The 11412-nt window shown below is 45.3% G+C and overlaps 1 protein-coding gene across 2 annotated transcripts in view; it reads right to left on the reverse strand.

Annotated features, from left to right (window-relative positions):
- VEPH1 (ventricular zone expressed PH domain containing 1) overlaps positions 1 to 11412 on the reverse strand; it is a 203951-nt gene that overhangs the window by 93985 nt on the left and 98554 nt on the right. The window lies entirely within an intron of this gene.

Below are 11412 nucleotides of genomic sequence, written 5' to 3' on the forward strand. Positions count from 1 at the left end.
AAAAAAAAAAAAAAAACATGTCACAGATATGCACGTACTGAGTGTGTATGAGTATGTGAGTGTGAGTATATGTGTGTGAGTATGAGTGTGTGTATGAGTGTATGTGTGTGTTTGTGAGTCAGAGTGTGTATATGAGTGTGTGTGTATATGAGTGTATGTGTGTGTTTGTGAGTGTGTATATATGAGTGTATGAGTGAGTGTGTGTATGTGTGTGTGTTTGTGAGTGTGTATATATGAGTGTGTGTGTATGAGTGTATGTGTGAGTGTGTGAGTGTGTATATGAGTGAGTGTATATATGAGTGTGTGTGTGTTTACCTGTGGAGCAGTGGGGGTGGGGCTGGCAGGTGAGGCCCATGAAGGGGGTTGGTATTTCTTTTCCATTTGTCACTTTTAATCCCAGAGGTAATTTTACAGAAACCTTTGCCAGAGTTCTATAATCCCCTAAATATTAACTTGGCCTTAACTCAACACACCCCGTTACAAGAGGCTCAGATAATTTCCAGCTTGAACGTTTTCTGGTCTCTGTTGCCAAAGTAAAGTTTTTAAAAGTCCCTCTAAGAATGCCCAGGAGGAGGCCTAATTACCTCGCTCCAGTGTGAGTGGGGGCTCCCTGGGACAGGCAGCAGCCCTAGGGCAGCTCACTGCTTTCATGAAGCTGGGAGATGAGACTACAAACCTGGCAGGGGTGGAGAGGTTGGAGTCTCTCTCACTGGCTCCTTAAATCAAGGAAAAATAATATTAGTTAATGTTTGATGACCTTGGCTTCCGATCCCTCGTCCAGAACGTGTACTCCCGCAGAGTTAAGCTGGTTAGGCAAGAAGGAGAACGTAATGGACCAAGTCCACACCGGGCTCCTAAATTCTTAGAATGCTGTGTTCTTCACTCTTCAGCAATTTCTTGGGCCATCAATCATCATAAGAATGACAGAGATGATCCCCTAGTCCACAGTGGGAGCATCTGTTTCAGGACGGCAATGAATAATGCTGCTGGAACAGCTATGCTGGGATGTTACAGGAAAGGACAATCGGTCTAGGTTTGGGGGAGTCTATTTTGCCTCTGACCTACTCAGTGGGCAAGAGCAGAGATGAGCAGGACCTGGTTATAGGGATGAGAACGGGTCATGCCAACGGTAGAATAAGACAGTTCCATAGTATTTCAGTCACATGACAATTTTAAAGGAATTTCAAAAGGAGACAGTTGTGGAGAATGGACAGAACATGACCTCCCAGGGAAAAGATGGAGGTTCGTGACTGTAATCTCATGCTTATTTGTGATGCAGCAAATTTCTTAAGACCCTGTCTCATTTGTCATATAAAAATGAGATGAATGCTACCTACCGCATCATAAGATTGCTGAACACCTTATATGTGGTAATGGATTTGATAGTGTAGCCCATATTGAATAGACACGTCAAGCCAGGGTAAAGCCTTGGGTGGCTGCTGGTTAGCGTGGACATGTGACACTGAAAGAAGGAGGCTTGTGCAGGGGCCACCAAAGCTGAAAGATGAGCTTTTCCTGCTCATAGCCAGGGAGAACTGTACAATCCCCCTTCCACCTCAGCATCCCAAAGATATATACTAAAAGGGAGAAGCTGTCCTACTGTGTGAGCGTGTAAGAACTGGGAACCAGTTGAGCAGGCATCCTCAAACTATGGCTCGCTGAGGACATTTATCCGGCCTGCCAGGTGTTTTTGCTGCCGCTACCTGTCCTGCTTAGCAGCTGACTCATCCCGGGGCCTGCAGTCCAGCCCTCCAACAATCTGAGGGACAGTGAACTGGCACCCTGTTTAAAAAGTTTGAGGACCCCTGATTTAAAGTCTCTGTACTTCAAGTGTGCAGGAATTCCCTGCAATTAGAATAAAAGTATCAAAGCGCCGGTACACGGGAGCGACTCCTCTAAGGCACATGCTCAGTCATTTGCGCAATTTTCAGTCACTCAACTGACAGGGGGAAGAATGAGACATAGAAAAAGGGTCAGTAAAAAGGACAAAGGCCCTGCCCTTGCCACCCAGTGTGGGGTCCCTGGACCTGTAGCCCCCGCGTCCCTGTGGAGCTTGTTGGAAATGCAGACTCTCAGGCCGTGCTCCAGCCTTACGGAATCAGGGTGTTCATTTTAACACAGCCCCCAGGTGTCTGGTGGTACACTCAAGTTTGAGCAGCACTGGCCCAGACAATGGAAGAGCAGAATCTGCAGAGACCAGGGAAGAGGCATTTTCCCTCAGCAAGCAAGACCGCTAAGGGGTCCCTAACTCTGCAGCGAGGTGGGACCGACACAGTCTGCAGGATGGGGAGCAGGTGGGCTTTGCCATCTTCAGTCATTTCAGGGTCTCTATAAATTCTGAGGTAAAGGCACCTTTATCTGTTTTTGCCACTGATTGGTCCAGACAGTCCCCAAATCTTTAATAAAGGTTCCCGAGTCTAGACTGGACAGCCAGGAGAGTGGTGGCCTGGACAGAGCCTGCCGCATCCTAACAAATGGCTACCTGGCAGTGGTACAAGTTGCAAAAGCACCTTCTAAATTATAAAGAAGTATAAAAATGTAGAGTAGCGGTGTCACAGAAGCACCTGGAACCAGGAGGGCCATTTATGTGCTCTTCTCTGTCTAGGCTGACTTCATGGGGAGCAGGCTGGCCGAGAGGATCAGTCAGTTAAAACACTGTCACTCTCCAGCGTTTGACACTGGAAGAGCAGGGAAAAAATGGGTACAATTTTCCTTTTTGATACATTGTCTTAGAATCTTCACCTCAAATTTGACACCCTACTTCATTTTTAATAGGTAGAAACATAGCTACCCCCAAATGGAGGGGTATAATTTGTTAAAAACATCACTGACAGAACTGGGGATAGAACGCCATGTGCAATCCCATGATTCAATTGCTAGTCTACCTAGAACTCAGCATTTACCTGTGGGAAAGGCTGGCTAACAACAGCTAAGAGTTCCAACTGATAGAAAATCCACCTTTGCCTTGTGATAAATTTAATAATGTTAAGAACCGTGTTGTCCCAGCTGTAACCCACACTGACTGTATCTCATGGCTGAAATACTGTAGGCTCACCAGGTTTCCCTTATTGAATCTCTTTACTTTGGGTCCCAAAGGGAAGTCTGGGAGATATTAATATCTAACATACTAATATCTAGTATGTTAGAGATTAAGGAAAGGTTTCAGATTTGTCTGGATTCCGCAGCATCTAGGATGGAATGCAATGGTGTTCCAATTACCTGTAGCAAAAAAACTGGTTTTTTAATTTGCAGATGTCACAGGCAAGTATTTTTGTTAAAAACAGTAAAAATAAATTACCAGAGAAGTATAATGTATAAAACAAGACATACAATGTCCACTGATCATCCACTCGGATATTGCAACAATGTCAAATTGCTAGGAAAGTTCTAACCTTTTACTTTCTTATTTTCAATTTCTGCAATGACTTTTTCATAGTCTGATAAGAAGTAGTTTGCACATGAGTGTTGGCCCAGTAGATGTGCTAAGGAAAATCACCCGTCTAATGTCCCCCTGGAACAAAGTCCCAGCGCCAATACTGAGCAGATGTGGGGCCTTCCGCACATAGGCACTCACAGCTCCAGGTCCCATACAGGAATTATTTTTCATGCCCCTATCAGTAGCTCCATCTACAGATGAAGAAACTGAGGCAGAGAGATGGGGGTAGCTTACTGAAGGTCATTTGGTCAAGCCAGCATGGAAGGCAAGTGTCTGCCTCCAGAGCTCACATGCCCTCCTCTGCCCTCCACACTGCCTCTCAGTAGGTGACTGACGTGGGCTGCATCTGACTCTACCCCAGGAATAAGTGATACATATTATGGGATTGCTGATGGAACCATCATCAAGAAAAATTACTACATCTAATGTCTCTGAGTGACATCTTGTGCAAATCAGACATCAGAACAGAGCTGCTGTGTAGCCACCAAGCGGCTTACCCATTGATTGAAAATATGAATGTTGGCACCTTCTTTTAATGCCCTCCTCCCCCAAAATAACAATGTCCAAATCTCAGAACATGTCATGCAAATGGCAGCTTTCACTTATGACAGATACCAAAAAAAGACCACGAAGCATTTAGGGAATCAAAACAGCCAACAGCTCGCTCACAGGGTCCAGCGAGAAGTGTTTGAGCAGCAGAGTCACCTGCCCACGGGGGTGGAGTGGGTCAGCCCCTCTCACCTCTTCTCCATGGGGCACTAGTTCCCCTTCCTCCCAGAACTCTGGTGTTCCCTGTCCTATCTGAAAAGGGAGGCTATGTCAGAGGCACCAGACTAAAGACTCTCTTGTTCTTTTCTCTGTGTTCTGTGCTTTGAGCATTGCTGTTAAGGGAAAAGAGCCTGGGTCCCCGGTGAAGCTGAAACTGCATTGCTCACACTGCAGGGGCGGGCTGCTCCCCCTTCATAGCCCCCTTCCTGCTCACAGCAGAGCCAGCCCCTCTAGGGCCTCTCACTCCAGGGCCGGCTCCATTGTCTCCAGAGCAGATAATGATGCCCCCTACCTACATCTCATGCTGATAAAGAATTCCTGAAATACCTCTGAAGACCTCCGCATCACCCTAAAGTGTGTTGAGGAAGGACAACGGTGGAGTAAATGAACAACAGATGGATTGTAAACGGAACCACATGGCAGACGTAACCTCCTCAGTAAGAGGAACGGCAAGAAACTGAAGCCTCTCCTTCCTCACCTACCCACGGAGGGTGACAGCGGTCACAGCTACTGCCATTAGGATTTTCCTTATACAACTGGCCACCATCGACCTCTTTAGATGGGAAAGATATACTCATTTCTTATTAAAATTCTGGTTTCATTCTTAAAAGTTACCCTGGTGGGGAGAGATTATAGTCAGCTTTTCCTAAGCAGGGGGCAGAAGCTGACCAGAAGGTCACATGTTTTTAATTATGGCCCGGACCATCGTGCTCTCAGCCAACAGTTGCTCTCAAAGAATCCATTTTCCTTCGTATAAACATGTCTTGCCTAAAATAGTGGGAGTTCTTATAAGCACTTTTAAGACCTTATTTTCCTTCTATAGGGCGTAAGTTCTGAATATTGGCTCTCCAAGCTTGCAGGAGACGAGGGGGACACAGAAACATACCTAACCAGTCTAGTCTGGCGGCAGGTAATGGAGGAGTGGAGAGGCAGCATGAGCTGTTACCGCAGCTCGGAGGAAAGTCAGGTCAGCATGGGCAGGGACGGGCGGGGAAGGCCTCACGGGGAAGTGGCATCAAACTGCAGTCTTGGAGAAGGGCAGCCTTCCATGGGAAGAGAGGGAGAAAGGGAATTTCAGAAGGGGTGTTAAATGTTAGTGGGGTGCCGCTTTGGGGAGGAATAGGCAAAAGTCAGCCATAACATTCCTTTAAATTCTTTTGAATTATCTATGAAATAGTATGAACACGGTAACTCTCGACCACACTAAAATTTGAGATTCTTTGGACCTGATTAAAGGAAGAAATTAAAGAAACTCAGTGAACCAATATCAGAGCTTGTTGTTCCTCCGGGAATCCTCATGGGCACAGGTGCATGGGGTTTGTTTTTGTCTGGACACAGATTTATTCCATTATGCTTTAGTATGAAGTGTCTACAGTCTTTATTTATTTATTTTTTTTGTAGAGACAGAGTCTCACTTTATTGCCCTCGGTAGAGTGCTGTGGTGTCACAGCTCATAGCAACCTCCAACTCCTGGGCTTAGGCGATTCTCTTGCCTCAGCCTCCCAAGTAATTGGGACTACAAGTGCCCACCACAATGCCTGGCTATTTTTTTGTTGTTGTTGCAGTTTGGCCGGGGCCGGGTTTGAACCCGCCACCCTCAGTATATGGTGCTGGTGTCCTACCCACTGAGCCACGGGTGCCACCTGAAGTGTCTATAATCTTAACGCAGGTTAAAAGACTTTGCTGTGAGAGTTAAATGATACACCAGGTTAAAGCCGCTCATACAGGATGTGCCCTATGGTGGGAGCTGGTTGCAGCATTTTGAGCAACTTTGTAGAGAAGTAATTGGCCCCTGTTCTCTGCAGATTCTGTCATGGACTCAGTGAAGAGCCATCATTCTCCAACTCTTGGGCAATATTTTGGGGAACTGGGTACTTCACCAGGGTTAGGCTCTGATGACTCCCAGTATGTTAAGATGGGAACTCTGGCATGATAGGTGCAAAGGTTGTCATAGTTTGAAAAGGGTCTTTACAGACCGTGTTGCCTGTAAATGACTGTACATTAGGGCCACACACTGAAGCAAATCCCTGGCTCTTCTCTATAACCTATTTCTATGATACTTATTGCAAGTCTATTTATTTGATGCATGACATGTGGCATAAACCAGACTTTTGGGCATTGTCCAGGAAGGGTCGGTTTCCTGCAGTCGTTCTTCTGTGAACATAATCTTCTTATTCTGCAATTCCCTCTCTTCCATGAATTGTTGTGTTAGTTCCTTCCCCCTGTTGTGTCATCTCTTTCCACTGACACCAAAACCAGATTTACACGTCCCCAGTTTTGAGTATAATTTACCTTGAATTATTCTTTTTAAAATTTCAGGCCTGATTCTTTTTTTTTTGAGAGACGGAGTTGGTAGAGTGCAGTGGAATCATAGCTCACAGCAACCTCCAGCTCTTGGGCTTAGGTGATTCTCTTGCCTCAGCCTCTCAAGTAGCTGGGACTACAGGCACCTGCCACAGCGCCCGGCTGTTTTTTTGTTGCAATTTGGCCGGGGCCAGGTTTGAACCTGCCACCCTCAGTATATGGGTCTGGTGCCCTACCCGCTGAGCCACAGTTGCCGCCCATCAGGCCTGATTCTTGAAACCAAAGAGCAAACACAAAGTCTCATCATGACTACCACCATCACCACTAAGATACTAGAAAACCACACTGCCTATTTAACCAAGCCAAAGTTTTGGTAGTCTTTAATAACATGCTTTGTCTTCTTACAAACCACTTTTTCTCCCTGCTATGACTTTGATGGCTTTGGCCAGGGTTTCAAAGCTGGAACTGAGGGAACTGCGACCCTCACTTGCTCTACTCCTGGCCTGAGACCTGGTGCCGTGTGCAGTACCCTTTCTCCTGTTCCCCCTTTACCATCACCATCCCTTCTCCCTAATTTATCTCCTAATTCTTGCTTGTTTTTTACAATTTCCACCCATTAATGTTTCCATCCCCAGTTGAGGCCTGTGCCTAACCTCCCACTAAGACCACCTGTGACAAACTCCCCCACCCCCCATTCTGACGGTGCCTGATTAGAGCAGCCTTCCTGGCACTCCGTTTGTTTGGCAAAGGCTATTCTAGTTGATAATCTCTTGATGCTCTGCTCAGACACTTGCTGCCAGGAGCTCACTCTCTCCTTCCTCAGCTTCCACTGGGTCCTGGCAGGCAAACAGCCTGATGATTGGGGCTGCACAGGGGACAGAGAGGGCTGCAAGGTTGGGAATGGTACACATCTCTCCCCTGTCCTGACGCCTCCTCCTCTTCAATCCACAATTGCTCTTGTGTCTCTTTTGCTTCTCTAGAACGAATTCCAAAATCTAAATGCTTTGTTTGGCTGTGCTATTATTTAGCCTCTGTTGGTTTGTTATTTAGATATACACATTCCTTCTAAAACAGAGGAACAGGAAAAGCGCAGCCTGCTTACCTGGTGCATCTAACAAAACCTGCCCAATTCGTTCAGAGTCATTTGGCACCAGAAAGCCTCCTGTCTGCTTCGGTTTTTCATTCTCTCTAGGATGCTAATTGTTTTTCTTTTGATAATCTTGTAGTTTTGGCCTGAAGTCTAAAATCTGGCTTGCTGGGCTATGTGTCAGATTTGTAAATTAGATGACATCTGTTTTGAATTTTATCATCTTTAATTTTCTTTCCACTTCTCCACACTCATTCATTTCCCCTTTAATTGTAAGGATCAGACTTTGCTGTGTGCTTTAGACAAAAGTGTAGACCTTTCTGCTTTGGGGGTCAGAGATTTAAACTGACTGACGCTAAATGGTCACAATGAAGGCTATTCAGGGAAAAGATGTTGGAGAGGAGCCTTAGCAACCATCCCAGAAAGGAAGAGCTGTTTACACAAAAGGCTGGCCGTCCACGCCAGTGGGGTTCTTTTTTAAAATTTTTTGAGGTTCCCACCGAATAATTACAATTGACTAGAAGAAGATTGACAGTGAAGGTTGGACGGAAAGGAGTAGTTTGAATTGAGAGAGGTTGAGGTGAGTGGTGACCTTTTCAGCTTTTCACACTTAATTGTGCTTTTTTTTGTTCTCCCTTCCTCAGGAAAGAAGTAAAGGGAGGTGAGGCTAAACTTGTTCTATAGTCAGACTCACTTCTTGATTGCAAGACTCTATTTTTCTCTCCTCTCTACGTATCTCCTAAAATCTTTTCATGGGGAAATTGTTTATTACTCATTGGTTTGGGCCTACTTATTAAAAATCCAATTTCCAAATTGCTTTGTAACAATGTAACACACTTGTACACTATTTTTTTTCCCCTTTAGGTAAATCTTTTTTACACACATAATTTCAGAAATGTCAACTGGTCTCAAAACCTTGCATCTGTGGGGCAATTTATGAGCAGTGGACACTGGGCAGCTCATGGGCTCAGGCCTCTGCTTCTGACTCTTGTCCTCCAGGGCTGGGGGAAGACAGGAGCGGCCTGGCTGGGCACACGGCACAAACGGCCCCCCTGGACACCAGCTGCGGGCTCTACCCTAAATTTCTGAAACCACATCATAAATGTTGGCCAACAGTGACTTTGGGGTTGCATGTAAATGACAAATCCCTTCACGACACTGGCTTTGAGTTTCTTGGATGCTCCCAGGTTGAAGTGGTTTGGAATCAATGCTATTTTTTTTTTTTTTTTTTATTGAATGGTAACTATGTACATTAATGCCCTTCTGGGGTACAGTGTGGGGTTGTCACATGCAATCTGAAATACTTCCATCAAACTGGTCAACACAGCCTTCATGTCATTTTCTCAGTTATTGTTTTAAAACGTTCACATTCTACTCCTAGATTCACTTGTACCCCTGTAAGATAAACCTCAGAAGTGATTAAGATAAACCTCAGAAGTGATAATGCTATTTGTGAGTGGTATATGTAGACTACATTTCAGTGGTTCTCAACTGGGGAGAATTTTTGCCTCTCCAGGGACATTTTTGGTTGTCACAACTGAGAAGTGAGTAGAGGCCAGGGTTGCAGGTAAATATTCCATAATCTATGTGGACACTCCACAACCAAGAATTCTCTAGCTCAAATATTAATATCAATAGCACCAAGGTTGAAGAAACCTCATGTAGAAGCATCTAGGTATTGAGCCAGGTCACAACACATTTTTTTAATATGCTCAGTCAAACCTTTTGTGTTCAGAAAAAAGAAGATTTGCAATCAGCCTTCTGATGAATAGTTATTATCGACTTTGATGGTTGTATTGGTCGGGGGATAGTCTCTGCCCACAGAGGGTCTGAGAGATGCTCCTGGGGGCTCCCCTCCCGATACCTCCTTCCTTTGTCATCAGCACCAGCTTCCCTGTCCAGGCAGCCACTCAAGCCAAATGGCTCTGGGTTTCCACCCACTCCCTTCACCTTCTCCTTACCCCACCTCCCAGGGGGTGATCAACTTCTCGCAGTTCTGTGCCCTCTCACTAAAATGATCTGCCCTGACTTCTTAGGCTCCCATCACCGACTTTGTCTTGGCCTCTCTTGGGAACTGTTAAGGCTCCAATAATAGCATCTTCTCTCTCTTTTTCTGTTTCCAGCCTGCCCTGCTGCTCCAGCCAAATCCATTTGGTGCTCATTCACCTATTCCTTGGGTTAAAAAGTAATCTGAGCACTTACTCTCTGCTAATTACTGTGCTAGGACCTGTGGTCATTTCCTGGATTCAATCTTTCCAAGCCTCCACCTTACTTACTGAATAAGCCTCTTGCTTCTAACACGTCATGTAGGGCCTCTGACAATCTGCCTCTGACCTAACTTTTCAGCCCACCCTCCTGCCCTGCTCTGATGTTCTTGCCCCAGCCACATTGAACAAATTATTTTTCCTCAGTCTGGGTCACACAGTCTTAAGCTTTTGTATCTTTGCATGTGTTATGTTCTTTCTAACCTTTCTCGTTCATCCTGTGCAACTTAGCCAAGTCCTAGAGAAATGCCTGGCACATGAGAGACAATCAACGAATAGGGAGTGAACTTAAATTTTACCTTCTCTGTGAAACATTCTTCAGTTCCCTCGCTACTGGTTGGTGCAACTCTCTTGCTCCATAGCCCACCACCTGCACGACTGCCAGAACCCCATCACATACACTGACTGGGCACCCTCTAAAGGCAGGGATATTATCTCCTGTCACTCTGTGCCATGCTGAACATAACGTGGACACTGTGACTAGATGCTCGCTATTATATTAAGAAGGTTTCTCATGTTTGGGGAATCCTTGTTTCATACTGGGAATGGTATATATCACTTGTTATCCCAAAAGCCCACCAGATTTGACACGAGTCTCAGATGGGCCCTGTTCTCCAGAACTGCATACCTTCAAATGCACAGGATCTGAAATGCGAGGGTGGGGTTTGAGTCTATCCCTATCATTAATGACTGTGTAACATTGGGAAGATAGTTATTTAACAAATAGCTGAGCCTTTGTTTTTTCTGTGGAGTTAGAACAATAGTATCTGCCCTGCTTGTCTTATGGAGTGGTCGTGAGCATCAGATGAGATGATCATAAAGCTTTTCAAATTTCTCACCATTCAAAGTGTAGCAAAACAAAGTAACACTCCCCCAATCACAAAGTCTCCTCTAGTTTTTGCAAGGACAAACTTCTTGGAAAGGCTAGTATTGTGCACCGTGTCCACTCTCTCTCCCTTCCACACCTGGAATCCTGGTTTTCACACAGCCAAACCACTGGCCCACCATGACCATTAATAATTCCCTCATGGCCACCACCCATGGACATTTTCCCTCCCTGTCTCATTTGCTGTTCTCTCCCTCCAGTCTGCCTTGTCCTGGGACATTCTCTGCACAGAGGACAGAGTGATCTTCTTTAGCTATGGACCCTGAATACATCCTGCCATGTACAAAACCTCACGATGGCTAATTGCCTACAGGGCAAAATTCAAGCTCCTTAGCACAGTCTGTCGGGCCCACCGTCCCCTGGTAACTGCCTACCACCTCATCAGTATCTTCTGATTTTGTTTTCCTTATAATATGCACCCCAGGCAAACAAAATGACTTCTGTTTCTAGAAAGTGCTTTTGTACATGCTACCTAAAAGATAGTCTGGTGCAATTTGGTCATCTTTCAATATGTGGTTCAAAATATCACCTCTTCCAGGAAACCTTGCCTGATCTCACCTTCCCTTCTTCTCCCTTCTTTCATATAGAAGTACACAAGATACTCCACCTCATATTCTCCAAATGGTTTGAACTCATCTTGATTAGCATAACCTTCTTGCCATTCTAT

Source organism: Otolemur garnettii, unplaced genomic scaffold (genome assembly GCF_000181295.1).
Source record: "Otolemur garnettii isolate 467f Iridium unplaced genomic scaffold, OtoGar3 scaffold00076, whole genome shotgun sequence".
Lineage (NCBI taxonomy): Eukaryota > Metazoa > Chordata > Mammalia > Primates > Galagidae > Otolemur > Otolemur garnettii.